We start from the raw sequence: 15,307 nt of genomic DNA, 5'->3' as shown, positions 1-15,307 counted from the left end.
GAGTCGTTTATTTTGTTAAGCACTAGGGCTTGGCGTGTGCAAGACACTGTTAGGCTTCAATAGGAGTACATTTTCCTGTAACTAGAGTGTTTCCATGAGGCTGCCTGTTTGCGACATCTTTAAACTCAAGGATCCCATAAAGGGAAATTTGAGGGGTAGTGCAACTGAACACTGGACCTTATTGCATACAATATTATTATTGTTGTGGGGGCATGATCCTTTGAAAAGGACATTGAGCTGAATAGGCTGTACTGCTTTGTGCAGCACCCTTTACTAAGGTATGGTTAAGGGAGAATTAAATTTTCGGAGGATTACATAAACCATTTATGTCAAAACAAACTGGTGGTGAGTCTGAAAGAGCGGATAATAATAATAATAATTGCTTACACTTATATAGCACTTTTCTGGACACTCCACTCAAAGCGCTTTACAGGTAATGGGGATCCCCTCCACCACCACTAATCTGCAGCCCCACCTGGATGATGCGACGGCAGCCATAGTGCACCAGAACGCTCACCACACACCAGCTCTCAGTGGGGAGGAGAGCAGAGTAATGTAGCCAGTTCATAGAGGGGGATTGTTAGGAGGCCATGATTGGTAAGGGCCAATGGGAAATTTGGCCAGGACACCGGGGTTTCACCCCTACTCTTTTCAAGAAACGCCCTGGGATTTTTAATGACCACAGAGAGTCAGGACCTCGGTTTTACGTCTCATCCGAAGGACGGATGAGCCACTGACCCTGATGTTCTGCAAGGACAGGGCTCTGTGTGTGTCAGCACCGGTGACACTGGCGCGTGCAGGGCGTGCGCTTTCACACCGGAGCGAGTGGGGGTGTGTGCCGGCGTGGCATGTGAAACTCGTTGGCCGGTGCTACCCCTCCAGTGGTTGCCATGACAGCGAGGGGCAGGGGGTGTGGGCCAACGCAAATTGAAACGGGCAAGGTAAAGATCCACAGATTGAAATTCCCGCTCAGTATTGTCTGTCTTGTGGAGTTTCTGTCACAGTTTTTGTCGCGGTGTAGATGGGACTAAGCTCTGTAGTGCTGTAGGTCACACTGATTGAATAGTAGATTATCGATTATCAAAAACACATGACATTCGCGTCACACGGGCAGCACCCTGCAGGGGTTGGCATTGCTGCCGAGCGGCGCTGGGGTCCTGGGTTCAGTTCCTGGGGTGCTGTCCGTGTGGAGTTTGCATGTTCTGCTCAGGTTCGTGTGGGTTTCCTCCAGGTGCTCCAGTTTCCTTTCACAGTGCAGAAACATGCTGGGAAGCTGGCAGGCCCTGGTGTGAGTGTGTGTGTCTGTGTGTGTGTGCCCTGTGATGGACTGGTCTCCTGTTTCTTGCTGGGATAGGCTCCTGCTCCTTCGAGACCCTGTTTTGGATAAAGTGTTTTGAAAATAGATGGATGGAATTGTATCACATTTCTACAATATTTTCTAACATTGTACTTCTGGGGGTTGTGCCCAGTGTATCTTTATTAGTGTTTCGAGTTAGTGTACTGTATAAAAATGTTATAAAGCACCAAAACACTACATGCCTACAGACCATACAACGACAGTGCCTAGACTGCATGCTGGTTTAAACTGCAGTATTGCAGGAACGGAGCTGTGCAGGGCAGCTCAGCTTGTTTCAGTACAGTATCCATTTAGTGAGAAATAAGATATTGTTTCTTCATGCTGTAAGACGTCGTTTGGCAGGATCGGCCTGTAACAGGTGGTGAATGTTGGAAGATGGGTCGCTGGATTATCATAAAAAAAACTCATATAAAAATCAGGACGATCGATATAATCTTTAACTGTTGGGTTTAGTCGGTTTCAGTTTCAGTCTGTGCTCTGCTGCCCCCACGGTCCTCCTGTCCCCAGGCCCGGACTGGAGCAGCTCTGACCCTCGGGGCGCGGCAGGCTGCGGTCGGGGGGGTGGGGCCAAGCTGTGGCGAGAGCGAGCGCCGGGTGGGAAGGCCGTGCTCATCAGGCGGTGGCAGCTGTGTGGCGGAGGCCTTATCAGCGAGCCTGCAGGCGGGCTGTGAAGTGTCTGCGCGGCTGGGGGAGACCCCGCAGCGCAGCACTGCCCCAGGCCCACCAGGAAAACTCCAGCTGACCCAGGAATGCAGGGAGGGGACTCTGACAAGAGGGGCTCTAACTGCAGAGTCTCCAACTAGAGAACCTGTAACTGCAGTGCCACGAACTGCAAAGCCTTAGTCTGGGTTTGAGAATTAAGGTATGTCCTGCTCGTGGAGCGATTAATAAAGCCTGTGAGTTTGAGAATTAAGGAGTGACCTGCTCGTGGAGTGATTAATAAAGCCAGTGAGTTTGAGAATTAAGGAGTGACCTGCTCGTGGAGGGATTAATAAAGCCCGTGAGTTTGAGAATTAAGGAGTGACCTGCTCGTGGAGCGATTAATAAAGCCCGTGAGTTTGAGAATTAAGGAGTGACCTGCTCGTGGAGGGATTAATAAAGCCCGTGAGTTTGAGAATTAAGGAGTGACCTGCTCGTGGAGCGATTAATAAAGCCCGTGAGTTTGAGAATTAAGGAGTGACCTGCTCGTGGAGGGATTAATAAAGCCAGTGAGTTTGAGAATTAAGGAGTGACCTGCTCGTGGAGCGATTAATAAAGCCCGTGAGTTTGAGAATTAAGGAGTGACCTGCTCGTGGAGCGATTAATAAAGCCTGTGAGTTTGAGAATTAAGGAGTGACCTGCTCGTGGAGCGATTAATAAAGCCTGTGAGTTTGAGAATTAAGGAGTGACCTGCTCGAGGAGCGATTAATAAAGCCCGTGAGTTTGAGAATTAAGGAGTGACCTGCTCGTGGAGCGATTAATAAAGCCTGTGAGTTTGAGAATTAAGGAGTGACCTGCTCGTGCAGGGATTAATAAAGCCTGTGAGTTTGAGAATTAAGGAGTGACCTGCTCTTGGAGTGATTAATAAAGCCTGTGAGTTTGAGAATTAAGGAGTGACCTGCTCGAGGAGCGACTAATAAAGCCTGTGAGTTTGAGAATTAAGGAGTGACCTGCTCGAGGAGCGATTAATAAAGCCTGTGAGTTTGAGAATTAAGGAGTGACCTGCTCGAGGAGCGATTAATAAAGCCTGTGAGTTTGAGAATTAAGGAGTGACCTGCTCGAGGAGCGATTAATAAAGCCTGTGAGTTTGAGAATTAAGGAGTGACCTGCTTGTGGAGGGATTAATAAAGCCTGTGAGTTTGAGAATTAAGGAGTGACCTGCTCGAGGAGCGATTAATAAAGCCCGTGAGTTTGAGAATTAAGGAGTGACCTGCTCGTGGAGCGATTAATAAAGCCTGTGAGTTTGAGAATTAAGGAGTGACCTGCTCGTGCAGGGATTAATAAAGCCTGTGAGTTTGAGAATTAAGGAGTGACCTGCTCTTGGAGTGATTAATAAAGCCTGTGAGTTTGAGAATTAAGGAGTGACCTGCTCGAGGAGCGATTAATAAAGCCTGTGAGTTTGAGAATTAAGGAGTGACCTGCTCGAGGAGCGATTAATAAAGCCTGTGAGTTTGAGAATTAAGGAGTGACCTGCTCGAGGAGCGATTAATAAAGCCTGTGAGTTTGAGAATTAAGGAGTGACCTGCTCGAGGAGCGATTAATAAAGCCTGTGAGTTTGAGAATTAAGGAGTGACCTGCTTGTGGAGGGATTAATAAAGCCTGTGAGTTTGAGAATTAAGGAGTGACCTGCTCGAGGAGCGATTAATAAAGCCTGTGAGTTTGAGAATTAAGGAGTGACCTGCTTGTGGAGGGATTAATAAAGCCTGTGAGTTTGAGAATTAAGGAGTGACCTGCTCGTGGAGCGATTAATAAAGCCTGTGAGTTTGAGAATTAAGGAGTGAGCTGCTCGAGGAGCGATTAATAAAGCCTGTGAGATCAGCCCAATTGGTGTTGGGTTTGTTGGGACTGGTGAACTGACATGCTGCCTTCTTAGCGGGATGCGTCTTCACAACCTGTGCCGTTATTGTTTTCTTGACCCTTTGTCAGCCCCGCAAGCGAGTCAGACCCCTCGTGCTGTGAACGAATAAGACCATGAGAGTTTCCAGCTGCTCTGTTTCATTCTTTCTGCCTACTCAGTGCCTTTTTTTAGCGCTTCTGTTTTCAGATCCTGCCTGGGAACAGGGCAGATTCTGGGGTGAAGAGGGGGTGAGGGGCAGGCAGGTGCTGTCGGTGGGTGTTTCCCCCGGCTTGTTGTGCACAGCCCCGTGCCCGGCGGCGTGCCAGGGCCGCCGGCTCTCGAGGGTTTGGCTTTGTGGCTGGCCACTCCTGCACCTGCGCGAGATCAACAAAAACCAGGAGAGCAGAAGAGGCTGCGCTGGCGACCCCTGCTTTTGTGTTCCCCGAGCGTTAAAGGCTCATTTTGACGTGTGCACCCCTTTCCGCGTGGCGCGGCTGATCGCCAGTTTCCCATTGCCCTGTTCGGGTCATATCTGGACCCGGTGTGCCATACAGGAGTGTTAGGGTGTTCAGATAAATCCTAAATCAGGGGGTTCCAGCCTGTTCTGGCTGGGGTGACCCCATTTTTTAATCATGCCCCGCCTGTATACATACAGTGCCTACAGAAAGTCTACATGTGTTTCTACTCCAAAGTAGCACCAAAGATTGTGGTGTAACAGACCGAAATCAACACCCATTCAATCAGACTTTATTTTACCTGTATTTACACTGTCACGATCAGTTCTTTCCGGGCCTTATGCAGGGGACACGATCCGGATTTGTGAGGAAACACTGGGGAAAAAGTCATGCAGGAGAGGGTATGGAGACAGGGGCGTGTCCAAGGAGTGCAGGTGTCCAGGGGAAGTGAGTCCAGGGCGAACTATCCATATAGTAAATCCAAACGGGTCATCCAAGACAGAGGCTAAAGTCCATGGCCAGGGGGATAAGGAACAGGAACCGGGTCAGAACCGGCGGGGGGAATCAGGAACAGAAGGTTAAAACCATAACGGAGCCAGACGCAGCAGGACCTCGGGTTCTCACGAAACGGGATTCAATGAGGAACCTCGGTTGACGTCTACGTCTGGCTTTTAAGGTGGAACTAAAGAGGGGCTGGAATAAGGAACAGGTGTGGGGAATGAGGAAGAGCAAGGAAGGGCTGGAGCGCCCTTAAGAGGAGGAGTAGCGATCGTGACATACACACTGCGTCACACAGCCTCCAGGTGGAAAACAAATGCTCCGGCATTCTGCAGAGTCATTACGACATGGGCTGGAGAGGTGTCCACATGCCTGAGTAACAGCAGTTGTCAATGAGCTGGGTATAACCAGTTGCCTTCTAATCAGCACGCTAATCAGCCTCTGCCAGTGCTCATCTGGAGTCATTCTGGTGATTTCCATTGGCACTGCAGCGCTCCAGTTGAAACAGAATTTTGGGGATTGTTGAAGATGGGTATCTATTCATTTTTCGGGGACCCCCTCAGCGGTGACAGAGATCCTCCAGGTCGGTTCAAACCCTGGGCTCTGCGGTTTGTCTTCTGATGTGCTGGTCTGGGGCAGGGGTGATGGTTCAGGCACTTTTAATCTCAGGCGTGTTCATTGTCTCAGCACAGCTTTGTTGGATGAGCGAGTGTTCAGTGAACGCAAGAACATAAGAAAGGTCACAACACAAGGAGACCATTTGGCCCTTCTGGCATGTATTCGGCCTACATAATCTCACATATTCTATTATCGTATCTAGTATTCGGCCCAATTAGTAGCTAATTGATCTGAGGACCTCAGCCCCCTGTTTCTCGAGAGAAGCCAGGGCTTCGACAAATGGGCTGGGTAGCTTGTTCCACCCTCACACAACCCTTTGTGTAGAGTAGTGCCTCCTGTTCTTTGTATATAGTTTTCACCTCTGTCCTGGAGTCTGTGGATGTCTGTGCAGGGCCACACTTTGCCGTCACTGTGAGGACCAGACGCTGCACAAGTCTGTACCTGATGTTCATTTGTGGTCACCCCTCAGCAAGCCTTTCCTTGTGGATCCACCGGAATTCGCATGGTACTTGCTGAAGGAAAACAGAAACTACTTCCATTTAATATAGGAGAATAATTGTGCCCCTTTCCAATGAATCAGCTTGGCTGTTTAAGGACAGAATTTTCAGGGTTTCTCTGTTTGGGACAGGGCGTTCCTGCTAGACTTTTAAACACGCTTGGTGTTAGAGGAGTATTTCTGCTCGCTGCTGTCCTTGGTGTCCCTCAGAGATGACCTGGCTTTCTCTGATTATTTTCGTGCTGAAGCTGGTGTGGGCGCGCGTGTGTGCGTACGTGTCTGGGTGTTGTTAGCAGGACCCCCAGCTTCGCAGCCAGGCGCCATGTTTGCCAATCCCACAATGCCCTGCTCCCTCAGTTGGCAGCACTGCATCCGTAGGCAGCTGCTCTCCCCTGCCCTCTCTCTCCGGTCGCTAGGCAACGGAGCCGCAATCTCCTGGTGACTCTTAGCAATGGCATGCAGGCAGCACAGCGAGCTTTTCAGTGCGCTCACTGGCCGATAACGCAAGCAGGCGGCCACCAGCCACTTGCACGGGCCCTGCCTGTCCAGCGAACAAAAGACAGCTGTCATCGGCTCGACAACAACTCGAGTGCAGCGTTGTAACACTGACCTCACTGGTCACAAGTGTGGCTGCCCGGGAAACCAAGCCCGTTTGAGTGGTGGGAGAGGCCAGTTTGTGATGTTCAAAAGCCCAGCACCGTGTGTGCAGTATCCTTGTGCCTTTATTTATTCTGTCCTCATCTACGATCCATGCTTGGCTGTACTTCACCTTCATAATTTACTTCGCCGTTGTGAGGAATCACAGCAAAGCTGTTGTAAAGACAGCACTGCGTGACCTTTATATGATCACTTTATTGGCCATATACAATTTCTTGTATTAGGAATGTGTCTTTTCACATACCCCAGCTTGCTCTCCATGAGACACACAGACAGGGAGAGAAGCTTGGGGTCAGAGCGCAGGGCCAGCCATTTATACAGCACCCCTGGAGCAGCTGGGGTTAAGGGCCTTGCTCAGGGGCCCAACGGAGTAGGATTCCTCTGCCGGCTGCGGGATTTGATCCGGCAACCTTCCAGCCACAGGCACAGATCCTTAGCCCCAGAGCCACCGCTCTGCCCTTTGCAAGAAGGGCTAGATATTTCACGGAGGAGTAAAAACAAAACTGCGCTGTGAAGATGATCAGGGTGATCAGGGCAGTTTGATCCACTCCGGTCTTTACCCACTTCTCATCCCGTCAGGATAAAGGGCATAGGAAGAGAATACAGTTGGTTTCAGGGTTAAGTCACGTCTTTCAAGCCTGTGTGAGATCTGAAGATCAAAGGGTATCCTCTGATCAGGTCACGGGCAGTCAGAACCGAGTCAAGAGAACAGAGCCTGAAGTCCCCTCCTCCCTGGGCCCTACATTCGACACGAGGGCTCTTGGGCAGTAAAACCTGGAGTGGCTCAGACTGCTGTGCAGCGGGAGTGTGAGAAGCTTCCTCAGTGTCGGGGGCTGTCGAGTGGGAAAACTGGGAGAGAAGGTCTTCAGTTAAGGAGTCAGACCAGGAGTGAAGCCAAGAATAGGAAGGAAACGAGCTCTCAGGCCATCAGCCCTGCCGAACAGCTTTACCAGGGTCATAATTCCCTCTTGCCTGGGGTCTGTGTTGTGTCTCTCCTAGTACGGGGCCTGTCAAACCCCCATCCCTCTTTCTGCCTCTCCGCCTTAATTCGCCGTTCTCTGTTAAAAATAGCCACTTCTTCCAGTTTCTTACCTTATAAGCCAATGTTTAAATGATTGTCTTCACCCATAAAAAACAAAAAAAGGCTTTCTTATTAAGGAAGAGTTTAGCCCTATCCCTTATTTAACATAAAAACAAAACCATTAAGAACCATCCATCCATTTTGTAACCACTTTTTCCAGTTCAGGGCTGTGGGGGAGCTGTTGCCTATCTCAGAAAGATAGAGGCAGAGTACACCCTGGACAGGACACCAGTCTGTCGCTGGGCAGACACACAACCATACATGTACACAGATCAGGGCCAGTTTTCCCAGAAGCCAATTCACCTACTAGCATGTGTTTGGACTGTGGGAAGAAACCAGAGCACCTGGTGGAAGCCCACTGAGAACATGCAAACTCCACACAGACAGCACCCCAGGAATTGAACCCAGGGCCCCAGTGCTGTGAGGCAGCAATGCCAACCCCTGCGCCACGTCTCCCCAAACTCCCTGTCTCCCCGAGTCTTCAGAGAGATGAGTGGGGGCCGAGATCTGAAGATCAGAGGGTGTCCTCTGATCGCGTCACGGGCAGTCACGTCAGAAGAACAAAGAGTACATCAGTGCCGTACGAAACACGTCCGAAATCGCTCTTGGGCATTGAGGATCTGTAGGTGATCAGCTGAGCCAGAACATGCCTGAAAGCTCTCCCAGCTAGTGCGTAATCTGTTACTGAACCTTTAATTATTAATTACTATTGTTACTTTGCAAGGGCACTTAGCTAACTAAGATTAGAATGCGACTTCTATACCCCTCACTTGAATACGCACTTATGGTATTCGTCGTCTGCAATCCTCTTAATTGCCACAGCCCTTCTAATAAGATAAGATCACTTTATGAGCCATATACAATTTCTTGCATTAGTAATTTGTCTTTTCACATACCCCAGCTTGCTCTCCATGAGACACACAGACAGGGAGAGAACCTGGGGGTCAGAGCGCAGGGTCAGCCATTTATACAGCACCCCTGGAGCAGTTGGGGGTAAGGGCTCAGGGGCCCAGGAAAGTAGGATTCCTCTGCAGGCTGCAGGATTTGAACCAGCAACCTTCCAGCCACAGGCACAGATCCTTAGCCACAGTGCCAGCGCTCCAAGAATGGAATGGCTTTCATGGGATGGTACTTTTGTTGCCACAGATCTGTTTCTCTGGGATGGGTAGGGGCGAACTGTCTGTAAAGATGTTTTGGGATTCAGATAAGGTCTCACAGTTGGGGCAGTGGACTCCTCGGTCGAGTAAAAAAAAAAAGCATTCAGGATCCGGTTTGCTCAGAAGCTGTGCAGGGAGGGCTGTTACACTCCTATTGCAAAGCAGTTCCTAGGCCGGTCCAGAATTTCCCACCTGCTAGGGTCTGATATGCTTATAGATCAGCCCCTGTTGCAGGAGTTCTACCCTATTTGAGTAAATTCTCTTACTGCGCTGCAAAAAAATAAAATCTTGGCAGTCTGCTTAGTTTAAGCAAAACACATTTCTGAATATGAAAATAATCAGATTATTATTTATTAATGTAATCACTAGTCCAAAGAGAAGACATTTCCTGTTGTTGGAAAAAATTGATTCATGAAAGGTATCCAACTTCAAGGGAACCGGTTTTGTGTGGTTTACCTGTTTGGACATCAAATGTTTCTGGTGCCGTTTTGCTTAACTGATCATTCCTGGCTGAGTGCTTGAACAACAGTCGCTCGAGTGCATCCCAGTCAGTCTCCTCGTTAGCGAGAGAGTTGATGAAGTGATTGAACCTGTTGATTGTCGAGCCCGGTGAAGAACACAGAAAAGGGAAAAGAATGGGTGAAGAGACCAGACTGGTCAAGGGACAGTGCTCGGACACAGGACGGGTCAGTGCACTGTCCCTCACGCCAGAGCCCTGGCCTCTTTAGCCATGAATCCAGGTTTTGTGTCGTCTCTAAAGGACAGCAGCAGGGGTGATGGAAATACGTTGTTGTGTACACCAGACCGCTTAAAGGAGAGGTCTCACTATTGAAATGTCCAGTCGCTACAGAACCTAACTGTATGGTGTTACATTGATCAACTCTTAGGACCTCACTCCCTGTCCTTCCTCTCAGGCGCGGTACTATCGCTATGATGCAGTACTGTCACTATGATGCAGTAGGGACACTGTGATACAGTACTGTCGCTATGATGCAGTACTGTCGCTATGATGCAGTAGGGACACTGTGATACAGTACTGTCGCTATGATGCAGTAGGGACACTGTGATACAGTACTGTCGCTATGATGCAGTAGGGACACTGTGATACAGTACTGTTGCTATGATGCAGTCGAGACACTGTGACACAGTACTGTCACTCAGGCGCAGTCGAGATACTGTGATACAGTACTGTCACTATGATGCAGTTGGCACACTGATACAGTACTGTCACTATGATGCAGTCAGGACACTGTGACACAGTACTGTCACTCAGGCACAGTACTGTCACTATGATGCAGTCGGGACACTGTGACACAGTACTGTCACTCAGGCGCAGTCGGGATACTGTGATACAGTACTGTCACTATGATGCAGTCAGGACATTGTGATGCAGTACTGTGACTATGATGCAGTAGGGACACTGTGATACAGTACTGTCGGTATGATGCAGTCGAGACACTGTGACACAGTACTGTCACTCAGGCGCAGTCGGGATACTGTGATACAGTACTGTCACTATGATGCAGTTGGCACACTGATACAGTACTGTCACTATGATGCAGTCAGGACACTGTGACACAGTACTGTCACTCAGGCACAGTACTGTCGCTATGATGCAGTCGAGACACTGTGACACAGTACTGTCACTCAGGCGCAGTCGGGATACTGTGATACAGTACTGTCACTATGATGCAGTCAGGACACTGTGACACAATACTGTCACTCAGGCGCGGTACTGTCACTATGATGCAGTTGGCACACTGATACAGTACTGTCGCTATGATGCAGTCGGGACACTGTGACACAGTACTGTCACTCAGGCGCAGTCGAGATACTGTGATACAGTACTGTCACTATGATGCAGTCAGGACATTGTGATGCAGTACTGTCGCTATGATGCAGTAGGGACACCACTGTGATGCAGTACTGTTGATGTGGTGCAGTAGGGACACTGTGACGCAGTACTGTTGATGTGGTGCAGTAGGGACACTGTGATGCAGTACTGTTGATATGATACAGTAGGGACACCACTGTGATGCAGTACTGTTGATATGGTGCAGTAGGGACACTGTGATACAGTACTGTCACTATGATGCAGTACTGTCACTATGATGCAGTTGGCACGCTGTGATACAGTACTGTCACTATGATGCAGTCGGGACATTGTGATGCAGTACTGTCACTATGATTCAGTCGGGACACTGATGCAGTACTGTCACTCAGACGCAGTACTGTCTCTCTGGTGCAGTCGGGACACTATGACGCAGTCCTGTTGCTATGATGCAGTCGGGACACTGTGATGCAGTACTGTCACTCAGACACAGTACTGTCGCTATGATGCAGTAGGGACACCACTGTGATGCAGTAATGTTGATATGATGCAGAAGGGACATTGTGATGCAGTACTGTTGATATGATGCAGAAGGGACGTTGTGATGCAGTACTGTCGCTATGATGCAGTTGGGATACTGTGATGCAGTACTGTCACTCAGACACAGTACTGTCGCTATGATGCAGTAGGGACACCACTGTGATGCAGTAATGTTGATATGATGCAGTCGGGACACTGTGATGTTGTACTGTCACTATGATGCAGTCGGGAAACTGATGCAGTACTGTCTTTCTGGTGCAGTCGGGACACTGACGCAGTACTGTGTCTCTGGTGCAGTCGGGAAACTGTGACACAGTACTGTCTCTGGTGCAGTCGGGACACTGTGACGCAGTATTGTCTCTCTGGTGCCGTCGGGACACTGTGACGCAGTACTGTCTCTCTGGTGCCGTCGGGACACTGTGACGCAGTACTGTGTCTCTGGTGCAGTCGGGACACTGTGACGCAGTACTGTCTCTGGTGCCGTCGGGACACTGTGACGCAGTACTGTCTCTCTGGTGCCGTCGGGAAACTGTGACACAGTACTGTCTCTGGTGCAGTCGGGACACTGTGACGCAGTACTGTCTCTGGTGCAGTCGGGACACTGTGACGCAGTACTGTCTCTCTGGTGCCGTCGGGACACTGTGACGCAGTACTGTCTCTCTGGTGCCGTCGGGACACTGTGACGCAGTACTGTCTCTCTGATGCAGTCGGGACACTGTGACGCAGTACTGTCTCTCTGGTGCCGTCGGGACACTGTGACGCAGTACTGTCTCTCTGGTGCAGTCGGGACACTGTGACGCAGTACTGTCTCTCTGGTGCAGTCGGGACACTGTGACGCAGTACTGTCTCTCTGGTGCCGTCGGGACACTGTGACGCAGTACTGTGTCTCTGGTGCAGTCGGGAAACTGTGACACAGTACTGTCTCTGGTGCAGTCGGGACACTGTGACGCAGTACTGTCTCTGGTGCAGTCGGGACACTGTGACGCAGTACTGTCTCTCTGGTGCCGTCGGGACACTGTGACGCAGTACTGTCTCTCTGGTGCCGTCAGGACACTGTGACGCAGTACTGTCTCTCTGGTGCAGTCGGGACACTGTGACGCAGTACTGTCTCTCTGGTGCAGTCGGGACACTGTGACGCAGTACTGTCTCTCTGGTGCAGTCGGTTTTGTGTGGTGCAGGAGGGTCTTAAGGGGCTGAGGATTGTAATCACTGTGCTCTGCGACACAGCAGCCCACAGCTTGGGCTGCCCTCTGAAGATGAGTCCGGCCAGGCTGCTGCTGTATCACTGGGCCCCACCAGCCGGCAGCTCGTCCTGCGCGTCACTGTGCTCCTGGTGGAAGATAATGGCTCCTCTCCTTTCAGCTGGCTGCCTTTTTGTTCCTGCTTCCCACGTGTTGAAAGGTGGTTGTCGAGAGTCGAGGTTTGAGCAGCAGCACTCCAGATGCAAACAGATGTGTGCAGCCGTAGTGGGGGCTGTTCTGGCACACCCTCCTCCCTCCCTCTCTCAGGCACTAAGATCTGCTCATGGCTCTGGGCTCCTGGATGTGATTCTAGCTTGAGGTCACACCAGAGCAAGTGTCACGCCCAGCGGCTCAGACAGGCCTGATTCACAGCAGTCTGATCCACTCCAGGCCTTACCTGTGGAGATTTCAGGCTGCACAGACAGACCCGGGGGACTCGGATACCTCTAAACCCAGCTGCGTCTCGGACTCATTCGTGCGGGTTGTACAAGAGGCCTGCAACAGCTAAAACCTGGAGTGGGTGAGACAGCTACTTGACTCTGCTGTACAGAGAGCTGTAAGCACGGTGCTTGTTTTGGTAGAAAAAGACGAGGCGGCACGTTTCAGTTTCTGCAAGAAGGAGAAGAGACTCTTGGTTGTTTGTAACTGGGGCAGGAATCCCAGCTCAACGTTAAGCCCCGTCCGTGTGAAAGTTTTCGGTTCTGTGCTGCCAGAACTCCAGAGAGGGCTGTTGTCCCTTTCTTCCTTTTCTTTTTTGCTTCTGCCCAGGTCAGAGTCATGTCATTTTCCCAGGCTAGGGGGGTGGGGTCATGTGACCAGAACATCATCTTCCTCCCCCCCTGTGGCAGGTCAGTGAGATCCAGAGAGAGGGGGTTCTCTTGGCGGTGTTACATGTTACAGGGGGCTGACTGCTGGCGCGGGGGGCCCCGGAGGGCTGGGAGTTTGGGGGGGGAGGGTCAGCGAGCGCTGTAAGAGTTTCCTGGCTGAGCTTCCGCTGGAGTGCACGGCCCAGGGCTGCAGCCTGCAGGCCCGTCATGTGAGGGGACGGCCATACAGCAGCCAGGCGGCTCCACCCCAGCTGTGCACCTTACTGTACCCCAGCTCAGGGCGAGAAACCCCAGCTCTTGCATTCCCCTGCAACTCAGAATTGGGCTCTCAGTTTATTGATGTGATCAATATCATCAGCATGGTCAATTAAGCAATTAATACTCAGTTTAGTAACTGTAGTGTTGGGAGGGTCCTGGTCCTGGGGGGGGGTCAGTGTGTCTGCGGGGTGTCCAGTCCCGGTCCTGGGGGGTCAGTGTGTCTGCAGGGTGTCCAGTCCCGGTCCTGGGGGGTCAGTGTGTCTGCGGGGTGTCCAGTCCCGGTCCTGGGGGGGGTCAGTGTGTCTGCGGGGTGTCCAGTCCCGGTCCTGGGGGGGTCAGTGTGTCTGCGGGGTGTCCAGTGTCGGTCCTGGGGGTCAGTGTGTCTGCGGGGTGTCCAGTCCCGGTCCTGGGGGGGTCAGTGTGTCTGCGGGGTGTCCAGTCCTGGTCCTGGGGGGGTCAGTGTGTCTGCAGGGTGTCCAGTCCTGGTCCTGGGGGGGGTCAGTGTGTCTGCAGGGTGTCCAGTCCTGGTCCTGCAGGGTGTGCAGTCCTGTTCCTGGAGGTCAGTATGTCCAGGTGAAGATCTGGTGGGTAGGGCTCCATGGATTGAGGGCACTTATTGTAGACCTGTAATGCCATTTCCTCCAGGATGTGGATAGTCCACCCCTAGGCACATCTCCAGAAGTGGGGTGATGGTCAGGAGGGCTGCGAGAACAGAGCTCAGAGATCCCTGTGTTAAGAAGCGTTTCCTTACTCTGTGCGCACAAGTCTGGGCGCAGTTGGCAAGGGCACAGCCAGGCGCAGGGCTGGGATTGGCTCTGGCGGCTGGGCGTGTCCACAGGTGGTGCCAGGCTGAGCCTCACACAGCCCATGAAGGCAGTGGCGTTAGCCGATTAAAAAACTAGGTTTCCTTCCATCGAGAAACGGAATCAGGAAATGTACGAGAGACAAAACCTTTTCCTTTATCATGCTCTTTTCAGAACGTCCCTTCCAAGATAGATATTCTCTGTCTTTCAGGAGCGAGAATGTGCTCAGCACAGCTGGATGCAATTTGCAAATGGCTAGAACAGAAAGCTGGCAGCCAGCAGGCCAAACTGCACTATAAATAATTCTGTAGTGGGACGAGTCGGAAGTTCTGGCTTCCCTGGAAACTGCAGGCCTGGACTGCTCGGCTGACCCTTCACCTTGTCGGGACGTCATTTACACGAAACGATCCAAAGAGCTCGTGATGCAAGACGCAGTCCTCTGGACAACAAGAGTGAAAACATATTTTAATGGCGTAGTCTGATCGGAAGGGTTGTGAGATCTTGAAGTAATGGGCTGAAAGAGCAGCACACCTGGAGTACAAGAGTGTCAGCTGGCATACTGCTTAACGGGCCCCCCAATTGAAAGATAAGCTGCTTAGTTGGACCTAATTATTTTTACCTCTTATAAAGGCACAGGTTTCAAGTCGGCTCCATGTTTTTCCATAAGTGAAACCCACTAAGATGTCATTAGCTGCAAGCGATTAGGAGAATGATCTAATTAAAGGAATCGCTCGTTCAGAAGGCTTCTGGGTAGACGACCGCAGCAGCATGCTGCTCTGAGCCTGCTCATTGCCTTGTCATTGTATTGCTGCTGTATCTGCTGTTATTCCAGTGTCCCGCTGCTCAAATGGCTGTCTCTTTGCAGCCATCCAGCCAGCTTCTAACAGCTTAATCCAGTACAGGGTCACAGGGGAGCTTGAGCCTATCCCAGCAAGCCCCGGGAACGAAGCAG

The 15,307-nt window shown here is 51.0% G+C and overlaps 1 protein-coding gene across 3 annotated transcripts in view; it reads left to right on the top strand.

Annotated features, from left to right (window-relative positions):
* adcy6a (adenylate cyclase 6a) overlaps positions 1 to 15,307 on the top strand; it is a 65,646-nt gene that overhangs the window by 23,319 nt on the left and 27,020 nt on the right. The gene's annotated exons all lie outside the window — the stretch shown is intronic.

The sequence above is a fragment of the Lepisosteus platostomus genome, chromosome 1 (genome assembly GCF_059453375.1).
Source record: "Lepisosteus platostomus isolate fLepPlt1 chromosome 1, fLepPlt1.hap1, whole genome shotgun sequence".
Lineage (NCBI taxonomy): Eukaryota > Metazoa > Chordata > Actinopteri > Semionotiformes > Lepisosteidae > Lepisosteus > Lepisosteus platostomus.
Note: the sequence above shows the minus strand (reverse complement) of the source record. Positions and strands in the feature narration are given on the sequence as shown.